Source organism: Ambystoma mexicanum, chromosome 3q (assembly GCF_040938575.1).
Source record: "Ambystoma mexicanum isolate Mex_15411 chromosome 3q, UKY_AmexF1_1, whole genome shotgun sequence".
Taxonomy (NCBI): domain Eukaryota; kingdom Metazoa; phylum Chordata; class Amphibia; order Caudata; family Ambystomatidae; genus Ambystoma; species Ambystoma mexicanum.
Window position 1 is genome coordinate 735590341 of NC_090926.1, and position 16568 is coordinate 735606908.

Genomic DNA, 16568 nt, shown 5'->3' on the forward strand with positions numbered 1-16568 from the left:
TCTCAGAAACTTGGCTACATGAAGCCTCCGGTCCTGCACTCTCCCTTGCACTACCTCCTGGCTATTCCATCACGAGACAAGATCGCCTCTCTAAAGGTGGAGGTGTAGCAATCATTGCCAGAGATTCTCTCTCCATTAGAAAGATAGAGAAATCCCTGCACAACAACAGTGACTACCTCCAAGTCAAAATCAACCTTTCTCCCCACTGTACCATTGCTGTTCACATTGTCTATCGCCCTCCAGGCCCAATAGGTGACTTTCAAGCCTCTCACATCCACCTCCTTTCAGACAACCTTAAAAAGAACTCTAAAGCTATTCCCCTTGGGGACGTCAACCTAGGCCTCCTTGACTGAAAGGACTCGGCAGCTAAATCCCTTGACTCAGCCCTCAAGGCACTAGGCTACAAAAACACCATTTTCAGCTCTACCCACACCCAGGGACAAACTCTCGACTGGATTGCACAGCACAACTGTCCACTCACCATCACTGGTAACACGCCCACCCCGTGGTCTGACCACCATATCATCACCTTCAGCATCCTAACCACCAGCCCCCCCACCCCGGCACCCCAACCCTTGCCACCCTGCTTCGCAAGAAGCTCCCGTCAGCTCACGAAGGAAAGGCTACTGCCTTTCCTCCAAGGCCCAGCCTTCAGACCTCCTCTCTCCACAGACCCAGAAATACTTGCAACAGCATATGACAGTTCCATCAAAGGAGCCATGAACTCCATTGCCCCATTGAAACCTCGCAAATCCAAACCCACCACCCACTCCAACGCCTGGTTCACCCCAGACCTTCTCACACTCCGCAACGAAAAAAAGGTTGCAATCACACAATGGCAAACATCCCACTCGGACATAGATAAGATGATCTTCAAAGCCCTCTCTACCAAATACAAAAACGCAATCACCCAAGCAAAGGCTAAATCCTTCGAATCCAGAATCTCAGAGGCCCAATCTAGCACTAAAGAAATATTTGCTATCTTCAGGGAGCTAGAGACGCCCGCCCCGCCACCCAGAATTTCACCAAAGACAAAGCCTGGTGCGACGAAATACAAACTGCCATGCAAGCCAAACTGAACCTCTTCCAAAAGAAAATATTAGCCACTAAACAAGCCATGCCCAACACCCACATCCCTGTCCCCCCGCCAGCCTCCAACACTTCCCAACCTTTCTCTTTCAAACCCATACAGCAAAAAGATATCATCAACATAATGAGGAATATCAACCCTCTAACTGTAAAGGTGATGCATGCCCAGCTACCCTCATCAAGGACTGCACTGAAGCACTAGCTCCTTTCCTGACAGCCTTTGTTAATGCCTCCTTTGCCACGGGGAAAGTCCCCGCCTCCCTCAAGGAAGCCTGGGTCCGCCCTCTATTAAAAACAACTCTTGATCCCACCTCCCCTAACAACTATAGACCCATCACCACTGTCCCATTCCTCCTCAAAATACTGGACAAAGCAGCCTATCTGCAGGTTCAGCATTTCATTGAAGAGAATAAACTCTTAGGTCTCCGACAATCTGGTTTCCGCCCCAAACACAGGACTGAAAGCGCGCTACTTGATTTGAAAAACCAGATGGACGACGCCAGAGACAAGGGCAAACCAGCACTTCTCCTACTTCTCGACCTATCAGCGGCCTTCGACCTCATAGACCATGATGTCCTATGCCACTACCGCTAAATTCTCCCGAGGCCACAGCATGGATCACGTCCTTCCTACAAGACAGAACCATGCAAGTATTCTCTGACTTAGCCTCCGCCTCACCCACCATCATCCTCTGTGGTGTGCCCCAAGGCTCCTGGCTCTCCCCCACTCTCTACAACATCTTCACACGACCCCTCTTCCTCATCCTCAATGCCATGGGTATCTCAATGCCATGGGTATCTTCTACACCAACTACGCTGACGATACCCAGATCCTCCTCACCCTCACTGGCAACTATGACACTTACTCACTGACTCTCAACAACCTCTACAACACCATCCAAGCCTGGATGGCAGACAATGGACTATGCCTCAACTCCGACAAGACCAAACTCCTCCTGGTAGGTTCCCCCGACACGCTAAAAAATCTAGATTCCCAATTCAGTCATTTCACCATTGACTCCATTAAAATACCTGTCTCAGACTCGGTCAAAACTCTTGGTGTCTACTTGGATTCCAACCTCTCCATGGACAGACAAGTCAACGCAATAGCCTCCTCAGCTGCGTACCACGCCAAACTAATCAACTCAGTCAGACCCTTCCTCTCCAAAGTGAATTGCACAAACATAGCCAGAGCAATCACCGGCTCCAGGCTAGATTACTGCAATGTACTCTTCCTAGGAACCTCCAACAAAACCTGGAAAGGCTACAAATCATAGAGAACAATGCCCTCCGCGCCGCCCAAGGTATTACGAAACGAGAACACATCTCTGAGGCCAGGAAACTAGCCCACTGGCTACCAATAAGGGAAAGAATCATTTTCAAAGCACTGACCCACAAGTGCATCCACCTCACCGCCCCGGTCTACCTCTCACAAAGAATCCACCCTGTCTCCTCCACAAGGCCAACCAGGTCGCCATATACCAACATGCTCTGTGTGCCACTAGTAAAAAGAGCCAGAGCTGGAGGATCCAGCTTCCCTTAACTCGCACCATCACACTGGAATGCCCTACCTCCAACAATCCGAGGTGAGCCCTCCCTCATTGCCTTCCAGAAAGCTATGAAAACCATCCTCTTTACATAAGGGCTCTCGCAGCACCATGTTTGCCAATCAACTGTCTGTAATGTTATAACCAAAGATGCATGAGCTGTAATGACTAATCTGTTTGTAGCAATCACAATGTGCCAATGACTGCTACCAATCCTGTACTCCCTGTAACTAAGTTCCTGCAAGTAACAGTACCACAATTCCCCTGGGCTGTCTGCGCGCTATATAAATATAAATATAAAATAAATAAATAAATAAATAAATAAATAAATAAATAAATAAATAAATAAGTGTTGTAGGCGTTAAAAAGGGCTAACCTCACTATCAAGGCCACCAAGTGCCAGATAGCTCAGGGGAAAGTCACCTATCTTGGTCATGAGGTAGGAGGGGGTCAAATCCAACCTCTCCCCAGTAAAGTACAGGATGTACATGACTGGGAGACTCCCACTACTCAAACCCAGGTGAGAGCCTTTCTGGGCCTCACTGGGTATTATCACAATTTCATGGCAGACTATGGAACCATGGCTGCACCCCTGACAGCGTTGACTTCGCCCAAACAACCTCGGAAGGTTAATTGAACTGAAGACTGTCAGAGGGCCTTTGATGGCTTGAAAGGAAGTCTGTGTCGGGCACCCGTGTTGTGTGCGCCTGATTACAGCAAGCCCTTTATCGTTCAAACTGACGCCTGCAACACTGGAATTGGAGCTGTCATGTCCCAGTTAGATGAAAAAGGAAGAGAACATCCGATCATATTCATCAGTAGACAACTTAAGGGTAGGGAACTTAGGTGGGCTACTGTTGAAAAGGAATGTTTTAGTATTGTTTGGAGCCTTAGACGTTTTAGACCCTACCTTACCGGGTCTACCTTCAAGGTCCAAACCGATCATAAGCCCCTGAAGTGGCTTATGCAGATGAAGGGTGAAAACCTGAAACTGCTCAGGTGGTCCATTAGTCTACTAGGACTAGACTTTACCATTGAGCACAGACCAGGGAAGAGTCACATAATGCAGATGGCCTTTCCAGAAGGTATGTTGACCGTCTGGATGAGGGTGTCTATCCCGTGGGAGATTAGGCACCCTCCACCTCAGTCTGGGGGGGCGACTGTGATGCTGGAAATGCATCGGGAGGACAAGGCCTCTGTATCCTTGTCCTTTAGTGCTTTTTATCGTGTGTTCTGTCGTGTTTTCCGTGCAGGAGTTCATGTGGGACTCCTGCCGGTGCAGCTCTCTCTCCTTTTGGTTTGGTGAACGGACCCGTGGGATACCCTTATGGCACCCATGGGTAGGGGTACAATCCTGTGCCCCTAGTGTATGTTTTTGGGCACCTGTGTGTGACCCACAGAGCAGGCTACGGCTGGTGGCAGCTCCGTGCTGAAATGACTGGTGCCCTGAGCATCCTCCATTTTGGGCCCTGTCATTGGAATCGGTAGATTCCTGATGGAGACAAAATGGCCCCCATGGCCTCTTGCCCTCCATCACCTGTTACACTGATCTTCCCGAAGTCCCGGGAAGCCCTGCCTCTGTCCCTTCCCCCTGACTCGCTGTTGGGTGGAAGTTCCGTATATGGTAGTGTGGGGGAAGTGCCGACCAGACTGGCTGGAGCCTTCTCAACGACCGTATGTTGTGGGTATGCCTGTGGGTGGGACCTGGGTGAATGGAGTGTGTGACGAATATACATTTTATGTTGTGACTGTCTACGATCTGGTGTTTGACACAATGGTTGAGACAGCCCTGCCCGAAACCGGTATGAATGCAGCTTGGAGTGTTGAATGGCTCAGTACTTGTCCCAATACACATAACTTATTGTGAGTGTCTGGAGAGAAGTGAATGGCCTGAATACCTCGTGTGCCTGATTGGCTGCCTGCCTGCATGAATGCCCGTAGTCGTGATTGGATGCTTGAGTGCGACCCAGCGGAATGAATGGAAGATCAACAGTATATCTGGGGACCTCTCACTAGGATTCGTGTTCAGAAGTTGAAGTCCACTACGACGAGTAACTGGAGTGAAGCTTAACCTTGAGCCCTGCTGGACGAGAAGAATTGCTGTTGCTCTCCTTCGCAATCTGAAAGCTGCTGTGCTTCAAGAACTGACCCAGAGAGGACCTGGTAAGGCGCCCTCTTCTGGAGCCACGAGGGACCATCGTGCACAGCTGATCTTTGCCTAAGCTCCCTGGTAGACAGACCTTCGACAGGCTGCCGACCCAATACGGGGACTGCTGTGGAACTTCAAGGAGAAGCGCACTGACTGTTGTCTGCCACTGTCGCCGACCACCGTCGTCGACCGGAGCCGCCATGCTCCTGTTGCCTAAGAACTTCATTGATCCAAGGACGCTCTCATCCCCATCGCCGCCGCTGTATCCTGCTGGAGAAAGGCTGACCGTCGACGCGCCGAGGAGCATCCACCGGTGGGTTTCCCGCCACCCAAAGACCACAGAGACGCCGACGACTCGCCGCCCTTGCTGGGCCACAGTTCTTCAACTCTTTGCGGTCCAGAACTATCGACACCGAGGTGCCCCGCACGCCTCTTCCTGACAGGACGTTTACGCTTCGCTGTCAACGAGCACCGCTAGGAACGACACAGCCACTTCACTGTCGTAGCTCGACCTGTCCTCCGTCGAACGTTCGACGACCCGTGACTCCTGCCTGAAAGGGAGGACACTCAAGAAGGGTTGTCGATTTCCCCGACGCGGAACGCTACATCAGCAAGGTATTTTGGGGTTGCAGAACTATTGGGAAGTCTAAGGGTGAACAATATATGGACTGGGCTTGTATCTTTCTTCTACAGGTTGCCCAGGTGGGGGGGATCTCCACCCAGAGTTGTGTTTAACAGTAGTACTCTGCCTATTGCTCAACCATCCTGCTTTCCTTCCTCTCTCTACTGCTGGTTTCCTCTTTATTTTGATCTGTGTGTCATTCTGACCGTATGCACTTTAATAAGATCTAATAACGTTAGTGGTACCACTTTAGAATTGTACATATTTACCATTGTTGATTTTCGGAGCACAAAGTGAATTATCGGGATCGTGTATATGACTTTGAATATTAATTATATAAAGACGTGCTTGGGAACTACACTGTACGTAAGAACCAGCCTGCATCACCTCCCGAGAAGCTAGGCCTTGATTGCTCGACTACGTTACCATAATAGAGAATCTTGGCAGGGGTCTCTGTGCCTCTCCTCTACCATATAGAGAGTGGAAGTGCAGACCCCCCCTCCGGTCTTTACAGACTGTCCCCCCATCAGAGCCATGAATACGCTTTTCATGTCCCCATTGGCCAACATGACACCAACGGTGTGTTTCTCTAATGCATAAATCCACTTCCCCACTCCTGCAGTGAGTGAAGGGAGTGTCTTCATCAAATTATTCCAGTTCATGTGTGACCACGTGACATAATGTGCCTTTCCCTGACCCTTCTGGAGCAACGGAAACCGAGTTGCATCCGCTCTTACTGGGGATTCCCCCATCTCTCTCCTACTACTTATTACAGCCATGAGAGTACCCTGGTGTGTCCTCAGACTCCATGGTGTATTCTCTGTTGCTACTGCTGGAGCGGGAGCGAGGGCGTGTATGCCCTTCTCTCCCTGCTCAACATCCGATTGCCATTCCCCTTCAACTACTACTCCTGTTATCACTTCACCTGTTACCTCTACAGGCACAGAAGCATACTCAGCACTACTGTAGGGTGCGGGCTCCCATCCTCCCTGCTAATCCCTGTACCCATGGCAATATTTCTGTTCTCGAGGTCCACATTGACTTCTTTGATAATCAATCTATCCAACCTACCAAGAACCTGCCCATGGCTTCACTATCCTTCCTCTACATCCTTTCCCTGTCTATTCACTTCTTCCCGTTCTTCATTTCTCTGCCACCATAACAAAATTACCTCGTCCTCAGCTAGCCTCAGTGCTTCTTCCATTTGTGCCCCTCCTGTGTCTCTACTACTCTTTGCAACCTATTCTCTATCCTAGCAGAAAAAGGCATAATCTCCTCGCTCGCCCTCATTTTCAACCCTTCACCCGCTCTTCTAGCTGCCGGCCTCATTCTCGTTTGCTCATCCACCCTTAATCTCTCTGCTAACCCAGCAGTCGGGGGAGTTATTCCCTTCCCGCTCTCTGTCCTCAATCTTTCTACAGCTCTAAACATTGAAGGAGTTACCGTTCCACTTTCCATAATGTCCCATTTTCTAAATTGTATCTGATGGAGGTGCTACATGTGTCTGTTTCGCAACCACTGGAGCGGCTGCTGGGGAAAATGGAGGTTCGAACTCAGAGTCTGTATACCCTTCTGTGGGCGATAAAGGATAGCACCCATATGGGGCGGTGCGGAAGGAATTCCTGCAGCCTGCTTTTTCGGCAACTCTTCAAAGATTCTAACATTATGGCCCGTCCCACCTTTTTCGTACATCTTCCATAGCTGTAAAATGTTTAATCGCTTCTCTAACTTTGAGCTGCTGTGCTTTGTAGTCAAAAAAGTATGCAGGTTCTCCAATATCTCCTTATCATAGGTCCCTCGAAAGGCCAAGAATTGAGCATTTTACCTGTAGTTTCCTGCAGCCATTCCCGATGTTGTTTTAGAATATTCGCCTTAAAAACAAGAAAAACCTGACACAAATGATTCAGCTGAGTCGCCATAAACCAACCCAATTTACACAAAGTAATTTCATTAAAAAAAACACTAAAGCCAAATCTGCAGCACAAAATGTCCACCCACAGAACCCCCCTTTTTACCCCTTTCCGATTTCCTAGTCTTTCCCCAAAACCACTTACCTTGCTCGCTTTCACCACTATCTCCTCACTTAGCTATCCACTTTAAGTATATCAAAAAAGGTAGCAGGCGCTCCTCTCCAGAAAGAACATGGCATGATAACCTGTTCTGAGATGAGAGTTTGCAGCACACGCTTTTTGCTCACTGTACCTTTCACAGATGGGAAATATCTATTTGCCTATCAGTCTTTGTCCCACCCACATGGGCAGTCCAGCACCGAAATGCTATGGCAATTCCTCTCTGAACAACAGTACCAAAAGCAACCCCATACACGTGTTTCAGCCTTGTTGGGCCTCATCAGTGAGGTGAAGCTTTGTCTCTCTGAGCACAGTGAGCAGGGAGTCCACGTCTGGTTGCCCCCAGGTAACTCAGGGTGACCAACCCCAAGTTCCTTTCAAATATTTCAAAAAAGGTAGCAGGCGCTCCTCTCCAGAAAGTACATGGCATGATAACTTGTTCTGAGATGAGAGTTTGCAGCACATGCTTTTTGCTCACTGTACCTTTCACAGATGGGAAATATCCATTTAGATATCAGTCTAAATATGCATATCAGTCTTTGTCCCGCCCACATGGGCAGTCCAGCACCACTTTAAGTATACTTCTCACTCTTACACAAAAGATCTCAGAGATATCTCTTTCACTCGAGCATAAAATGAGCGCAATGATTTTCACTACATGACTGCTGCTCTCACTCTCTTCATCACTAGTATGGTCTTCTCTACTACAATACTGTCGTTTCCTGACTACAGGAAGATTCCCTTCACTACTTCGACTAACCAAGAAAAGCAAGGCGAGGGCTATGCCCGTCCAGTCAATGCAGAATGAAGGATGCCAAGGGTATACTTCAGGAAGGTATCTATGGGTGGACTTACCATGAGAAGCCATCTCACCTCTAGGTGAGGGATCCAACCAACCAGACAAGCAAACTGAAGGGTATCAGGACAGACCTCACAATGGACGTGCTGGGTAGGACGCCACCTCACACCTCTAAAATAAAAATATATACAAAGGGTTTACAATGAAAAACAGTTCACTCCTTCAATGCAGTCACCCTTTCAATCCCCGTAACCTCGGCTAACTCCACACATACACTCAGATTTTCCCCTTACCAAACCCCTTAAATCAAAGAAAAATACTCTTTTCCGCCTATTTCCCTCGTCGCTTTATTTCCCAAAAGTGGACACAAAGCACTCCGATGTGGTGCTCGATCAAGTCGTCCTACACAGCTGGACCATGGTACCACGTCTCCAGGGAAACAGACAGGTCTTTAACCAATATGGCACTCGCAAACCTGTCTTTTTCACTGTGCACGGAAGATTGGTCCCCACAGAAAGGCGCTGCAGCCAAGTTGTGCGGACAGGAGACCCTGAATGTCTCAGAAAGTCTGGGGCCCACCTAGGGACGCCAAATGTGCCGATAAGCCTTTAATCACCCTAACCCAAAGCAGGCCCACCACTTCAGAAGCAAGTGCATGTTTTGTACGTAAAGCAAGTTTATTGTGCAATCAACCCGGGGAGGAGCTAGATGACCCTGTCAAGTCAAAATAGCTCAAGTCTTCTTAAACCATATAAGTTAACATATTATATCAATTTTTGCAACAGTTAAAACACTCCATATATATTCTATTACAATCCATTGTTGCATGTTATAACGAATTAAAAAACTTTTATAACACAAAATATTGATTTTATTATTTATTTTTTATTTTGGGGGTTCCCTATGATTTTAAACTCACCCGTTTTAACCCCTTATCTCACCCCTTATTCATTTTGAACACAAATTCGATATTATTTCATTATTATTGTTTCTTTATTAAAGTTATTCTGTTTTGTATTCATTAATATCACTGGATACCCAATCCACTCCTGCATGTGAATGGGCAAAACTTGTACAAAGAAATCCCATCTTTCTCCAATTCTCCCAGTCCCATTGGTAGTCGTTATCTTAACTAACATCTTCAGGCCATGTCTAGCACACACCTCTGCTTCGGATTTGTCTGTGGTAGGTCATGACATCATCACACAGTTAAACATTTGTGTACATACATAATTCATTAAAAGTCACAACTGGCCTGAGTCATTTAACCCTGAACCGTAATTGCACATGGTTCGCATGGATACTTCAACACATGAGAGAGGATAGAATGAACAGGTTCCCTTTGAACTATCGATAGCTATCTCATTCACCCCTGCTTACTGGTGTCATTGGAATATTCTAATTTATACTTCTACCAATTTGCACGCATGACACATCCTTAAAACGATTGAAACACAGAGAGTATTGGTCAACCCTGGCCTCATGCGTCCTTCACGTTACGTTTATTACAGGTCAAAGCAAATATCTGGACCCCTGTGCAAATTCCCAGCCACTTAACAGAGATTACATCTGATTTCTGCCATATTACTAGGCCATAAAAACTCTGGCCGGTTTGTTATTTGAGCTGAACATCTGCTAAGGTCATAGTTACTCTTTTAACCTTCCTCTGTCCTCTGAAACTCTGCAAAACCAATTTCTCCAAGTCACTTAAAATTTGTCTCACGAAACACTGACTGCTAAGTTAAATTCATTTATAAAAAAAGCCCACTACATGTAGATTTTATAAACCCCAGTGTAGGTATATACGCGTGTGCATGCATGTTTAATAACTGTCATGCTCTCTTCACAGTGGATTCTCTGTAACCAGTCCCGTTTCCCCGCATGTGCATTATATAAATTCCTCGCTGCCCAGCCTCTAGGCACTTCATCGCACGTTATATCTGGATCGTATTTTATATTTCATTTGGTGGTTTTGGCATTTGTCTTTCTACACGTGTGCAAATCTAATATGTATCAATTTGAACACCAAATAACACTTAAAGTAACATATCCCACTCACATTTAACTACACTGGATACATATGAAATTGCAACACTGCGCCCATTTCGCTGGACCCCAGTCACAGATTTGGCGCGCGCAACATGAACCCCTCTTTGTCATTGGGTCCTTTCCTGACTACACCAAAAATCCTTCAGCCATGATCAATATATACTTTAAAATATTAATGTGCCACTAACTATAGCCTTTTGCAGTGCCCACTGTATATTTTACAAGATTAACGAGTCCTTAGCTATGTTCTTTGGCCGTGTCATCTGTATATTGTAACATATTAATGGTCCACTGGCCATGGGCTTTAGCCATGGCCAACGGCTATGGCTTTCGACCTTCCCACTGTATATTTTAAAACAGTAACGGGCCACTAGGCATGGCTTTCAGCCATATCCACTGTATATTTTACAACACTAACCGACCACTAGCTATGGCCTTTGGTGATGGACAGTGACAACAGCCTTCGTCATTGCCAAGTCCATGGTCTAAATTGTTATTATGATAATCAATGTTTTTATAAGGTAACTTATACATGATGTTATATCTAATGCCATTATTGATGTAATCTGTTATATACAATATAATTAGTGTGTCACCAGTGATGTCATCAATGATGTGATCTGTAATGTCATCAGTGATGTGATCTGTGATGTCATCATTGTGGTCATAGGGTGCGCAACAGGGGTCGTTTAGTTAAGGTTGCTTTAGCTGCATTTCAGGGGCTTTATTTGCATTACGTTCTCACCATAACGTCCCTGCAACTAAAGATGTTTACTTGAATATATATATGTGATGCCTAGAGTAACAAAGACCTATTTTTTTGCTGGAGGCACGTTTAAATGTACAGATATAATTAATTAAATACATGCTTTAATAGTGCTTTTGATTTACACAGCATTCTTAAGGTGCACACTTAGGAGGACAGCTTTAACATGCTGCTTTTGTGCAAAGTGGATGCAACAGTTTAACTCATTACAGTGGATCTGTTATCACATTATGTAGTGCTTTGTCTAATCATATGCTCTAGATGCTGTGTTGAATGATCCCAAAAATATTTGTGACAAAATGATTACTGATGTGCAGCTGTACAGAAATGAATGCATGAATTCAACATCTACTGAGCTCCACGCTACTACTAATCCAGCAGTGACCCCAATCATAAAGGTGAAACAGGCACATCCCAATAGGTATACCTCCTTCACCTCTTTCAGTAGTGCAGGCTGAGGGCAGGGTATATACTTCAGGAGGCATGTGAGGTAGCACAGAAGCAGTCCAAATAACAATAGTAGTGTGGCATCCAAAAAAAAAATAATGACCGACCAAGATTGTAATTAAACAATATATGGGGGAAAAATAATAATAATAAATAAATAAATACAGAATTTAAAAAAACAATATATGGAAACACTTTAATCAAAAGTCTACAACCCACCTCTGTAAGGAAAAACACAGAGAATGCAAATTTTGAAATAAAGGGGGCCATCTGGATTTAAAGATAGGGGCGCACATGAAAATAACTAAATACAAAGTTTACTGATGTTTAAAAAGTTAGAGAGTGGGATTTTACTAGTCACTATGGCCCCTTAAGGTAGGTCAAGGGGTAGAACCACATAAAATACCTTTGAATTCTTGTTCTGGGGCTCAACAAACCCGTAGCCAGACTTCTAGATGCTCTTAATGCATTGAGTCAGCATTGTGATGTTTTAAGTCGTTAGTGTTCAATGGATCGCACAGAGACAGTTGAGTCAGCTCAAAACAGTCCATCGATGCGGTCAAGTTTTATAGTGGTGATTAGGTCAAATAGGCTAAAGAACAGGCAGGCGATTTGTCGAGTCTGTGGGCCTCATTACACGTTGTGCGCTAAAAACCGCATATTAGCGGCATGGCGCTATTAACGTGTCCGCCCTCGTAAGAGGGCGCTAATTACGTACCATTACGAGTACGCAGACACGAGCATAGCGCCATGCCGGTAATGACCCTACCGCCATGCCGCAAAAGTCCCCAAAAAGTCCCTTACCGGCTTTGACGAAAGTGCAGATAGCACCTCCGCCCTCACGCTACATGCAAATTGCGGTGACCGCCATTAGCGGTCACCGCTATTAGCGGTGACCGTAAAATAGCGGAACCGGAAATAGCGTCATCGCGCCGGAACGGGAAAGAGCCCGGCGGCCATCTTTAAAAACACAATCCATTGCCATCCTCTGCCCCCTGGACCTGTATTGATTCGTGAGCCGTGCCAAACAATTGTGGACACCTGCATCATGCCTAAGGCACTCAAGAAATCAACTGACAGGCAGCGCAAAGAAAAATACACCAATGAGGAATTGGTGATGTTGACACAGACCCTTGCGGAGAATGCTGAGGTGGTCTTCGCGAATGACATGCGCCGGCCAACCCTGTTGAGGAAGAAAGCCATCTGGGAGGAGGTCGCTGCCAAAGTCAGTGCAGTGGGCACCAGCACGCGCACTGTGCGCGAATGCAGGAAGAGGTGGGACGACCTCAGGCTGCGGGTGAGGGGCATCCTGGCTGAGAACCACCGTATTGCCAGTGCTGGTGGAGATGGATCCCCAATCCGGATGAAGGAATGGGAGGAGACGTGCGCTAACATGATTGCCGTCGAGTCAATAGAGGGAGTAGGCAGCATGGAGCTCGGCGTGGGTACCACTTCTGATGGAGGTGAGTGTACACATGACAGGATGCGATGTGAATGTACTGTACCCCCCATATGTGAGCACAGACTCCTCTCATGCATGGACACACATCCACACATGCATCCATCCCTCACCATGCCTGTGTCAGACCCACACACACACACATGCACACAACACCACACAACCATGCATGGATGAGGCACTGAACTGGCACATCACCTGCATCCACAACCACTAAGTCCCAATGGCCATAACTGCATCATTCATGTAATCTGCATCAAGTATATTGAAACGCAACCAATGCCATCCCCCCTCTCGTCCCTGACAGGCTCACATACAGATGGGGAGGATGCCGCTGATGCAACACAGGCAACAGCTACATGCAAGAGGCCAAGGGCACAGGAGCCGGCGGATACCCCAACAACATCAAGGGGCAAGGGGGGCAGGCCCCACCAGACGAGTGCCAAACTCCGTCGGAGTGCCACTGCCACGGCAGTACTAGCTGCACCACCAACTGCGGCCCCACCACCGGTGGTGAACCCACCCGCACCGATGCCAGCCACCGAGGGCCCACCATCAGCTGCGGCAAGCTCCACTGGTGAGGCAGCCGCCACTGCCCCACTATCCGATCTGGAGGACACCCTAGACCAGGCCATGGAGATGCACACCCCAAGCCCCCCTGGATCACCAGAGCCAGTGCCATTCCAGACCCCTGCGTCTGATTCCACAGTTGAGGACACCAACCCTGCAATCATGTCCCCCATGTTGGCATCACCTGCTGTAGTGGATGCATCCGAGGGCACAGCCTCAAGTGCACAGTCACCCAGCACTGGCCTCCAATTGACCACCATCCTGCAGCGCCAACAAGAGCTGTCTGTGCCAGCATGTTGAGGAGGCTGCCAATCGCAGTGAGAACATCGTGGAGGCGTTGAGGCACTCCACAGAGCGGATGGACGCCAACACCAACAGGCTGTGCGATGAGATAGGGAGGCTCAGGGAGGTCCTGGTACGCATGGCTGACACTATGGACCGCCACATTTCCCAACAAGGCCAGTCTGCCCCATCCTCATCTTCTGGGTCGAGACAAACAAGCCCCCTCCGTCGCACAACGCGCACCACCAGGCGCACATCTGCCAGCCCTTTGAATCCCCCCGAGGACTATTGAAAATAGGGGGTCGATAGAGATCCCTATGTGTGCATAGGCCAGGGCAAACTTGGCAAACACATGAGGGACTGTTGGGGGGGGGGTGGGAAGGGTGTTATGGGTCTGTTGTGGGGGTGGGGGGAAGGGTGTTATGGGTCTGTTGTGGGGGTGGGGGGAAGGGTGTTATGGGTCTGTTGTGGGGGTGGGGGGAAGGGTGGTGGGATGTTTTGGGACTTGCACTTTCACACCTTAATGTTACTCAATACACTGGTTTCTGATCTAAACACTGGCTTGGACAACTTCATTGTGTGTGTGTACTTTATTGGGGACAGGGTCCATTTTGTGCTCGAAAACATACACCAGTGCATTACTCCCCATTACCATGTGACAGTACGAAAACATGTTCCTCAGAATATTTGGTTGATCAGATGCTGTCTCACAGCACGTCCCTCCTGCCCATCCCCTCTTGCAAGACCTGCATCCCCTTCACCTCTGTCCTCATCACCATCATCATCCTCATCAGGTGCTTCGATTTCAACGTCAGGGGGCAGTGGCACATTCCGTCTGATACACATATTGTGCAGCATGACACATGCCATGGTGATCTTGGCCACCTTCTCATGTCCATACAGGAGAGCACCACCAGACCTGCTAATGCACCTAAAACGTGACTTCAGAAGTCCAAAAGTCTGCTCGATCACGATGCGGGTACGGGTATGTGCACGATTGTATTCCTCCTCGTGCCTGTTCTGTGGGTTCCGTACAGGTGTGAGGAGCCAGGTCTTCAGGGGATAGCCCGCATCACCTGTATGGGGGAATGAACAGGGTCCTGTTACTGTTCACCTCAAGAGCGGCCTGTTCACATCACACTAATTGACATTGCATTGTGATTCAAGTACTGAATTGACAGCATACATGCAGATGGTCTGTGTGGCAGCAACGTGCAAGGGGGAGGTTGACCCTGCAAGTAGTAATGCAACATTAATGCCTCCAACAGTATTTGACATGTCCTGGGTGTGGCCAGGTCTTAGGTGTCCCTGTCCCAGGCAAATTTGGTACCACACTGCGAGTGTACTGACATCCTGACACCAATGTGGCCATGCTGTCAGGCATCACTTCAGTGGTGCTATAGGTGTGTGGTTCAGTGCTATGTCTAGGGGTGATCCCTTTGCATGCATTCAAGTGCGCATTGCTGGATTGATGTTGTGCTGCACTGATTGTGTATTACTATCTTGACGCCATGTAGCAGATTTGTGTGAAATGTGGCGTGGTAGGATGTTCAATGTGGATGGATGTGTAATATTTAGCAACCTGCATTGTTGTCGATGTTGTGCAGCTTCAAATTGCATGTGGGTTCTTCTCAAGTACATCGTGGCCTTCCCGAATGCACATTGGTGTACATCTGTATGTCCATTTCTCCTACGGACGACAGTCAACTCCCAGTTGCAGTATGTATCTCTCCCGCCCCCCCCAATCACTCCCAGTTGCAGTATGTTTCTCTCCCCCCCCAATCACGTTGCCATGTGCTTGCCCTGCTACTCACCGAGTAGCCACAAACGTTGTCCGGGGTGTCGCTCCATGTAGCGTGGGATAGTTGAGTTCCGCAGGACCATGGAATCATGTGTTGATCCTGGAAATCTGGCACAGCAATGTGTGATTATCTTGTTGGCGTCACATACCATTTGGACATTGATAGAGTGGAATTGCTTCCTGTTTCGGTACACTACTTCATTGTGATGTGGGACCACCAATTCCACATGTGTACAGTCGATGGCCCCAATGCAACTTGGGATGCCTGCCAGTGAATAGAAGCCAACTTTTGTGTTTGCAATCTCCTGGGCAGTCCGTGGCATGGATATGTGTTCAGGTGCATGCTTCAGGAGTGCATCGAGTACCTGGTTCAGCGTGCGTGAGAATACTGGTTGTGAGATGCCATGCATGTGTCCCACTGTATGCTGGTAGGTGCCTGTGGCCAGGAAGTGGAGCACACTCACCACCTTCAGTAGCGGGGGGATGGCAGTTCTGATGTCTATGAGGCTCACAATGTCGTCGTGGATCATGTCCACGATGCTGGTGATGGTAACCCTGTCCAGACGGTACAGGGTGTGTATCTGCTCAGGGGTTAGGTTGAATGGACTGGCTCTGATCCTGGGGATTGGTGGGTGCCTCTGTGGTATGAATAGGTGCCGTTGTGGTGCTTGCTGTGCCTGTCTTGCTCTCCTCCTCCTCCTGCGTCTCCTTTGTGCTGCCTGTTGTAGTATCAGCTGCGCTGCAATGAGGTCCCCCAGGCCATGTATTGCTGCCAGTATTGGAACCATCTTTGTGTGGGAAGGGGTGTGGGAAGGGGTGTGGTGTGCTCCTTTTGAGCTGCCACAGTCTCCATTGCCTCCACCTGTGCTGATTGTGTCCACCTGTGGCAGGTGGGAACACTGCTCATTCCTCTTAACGGG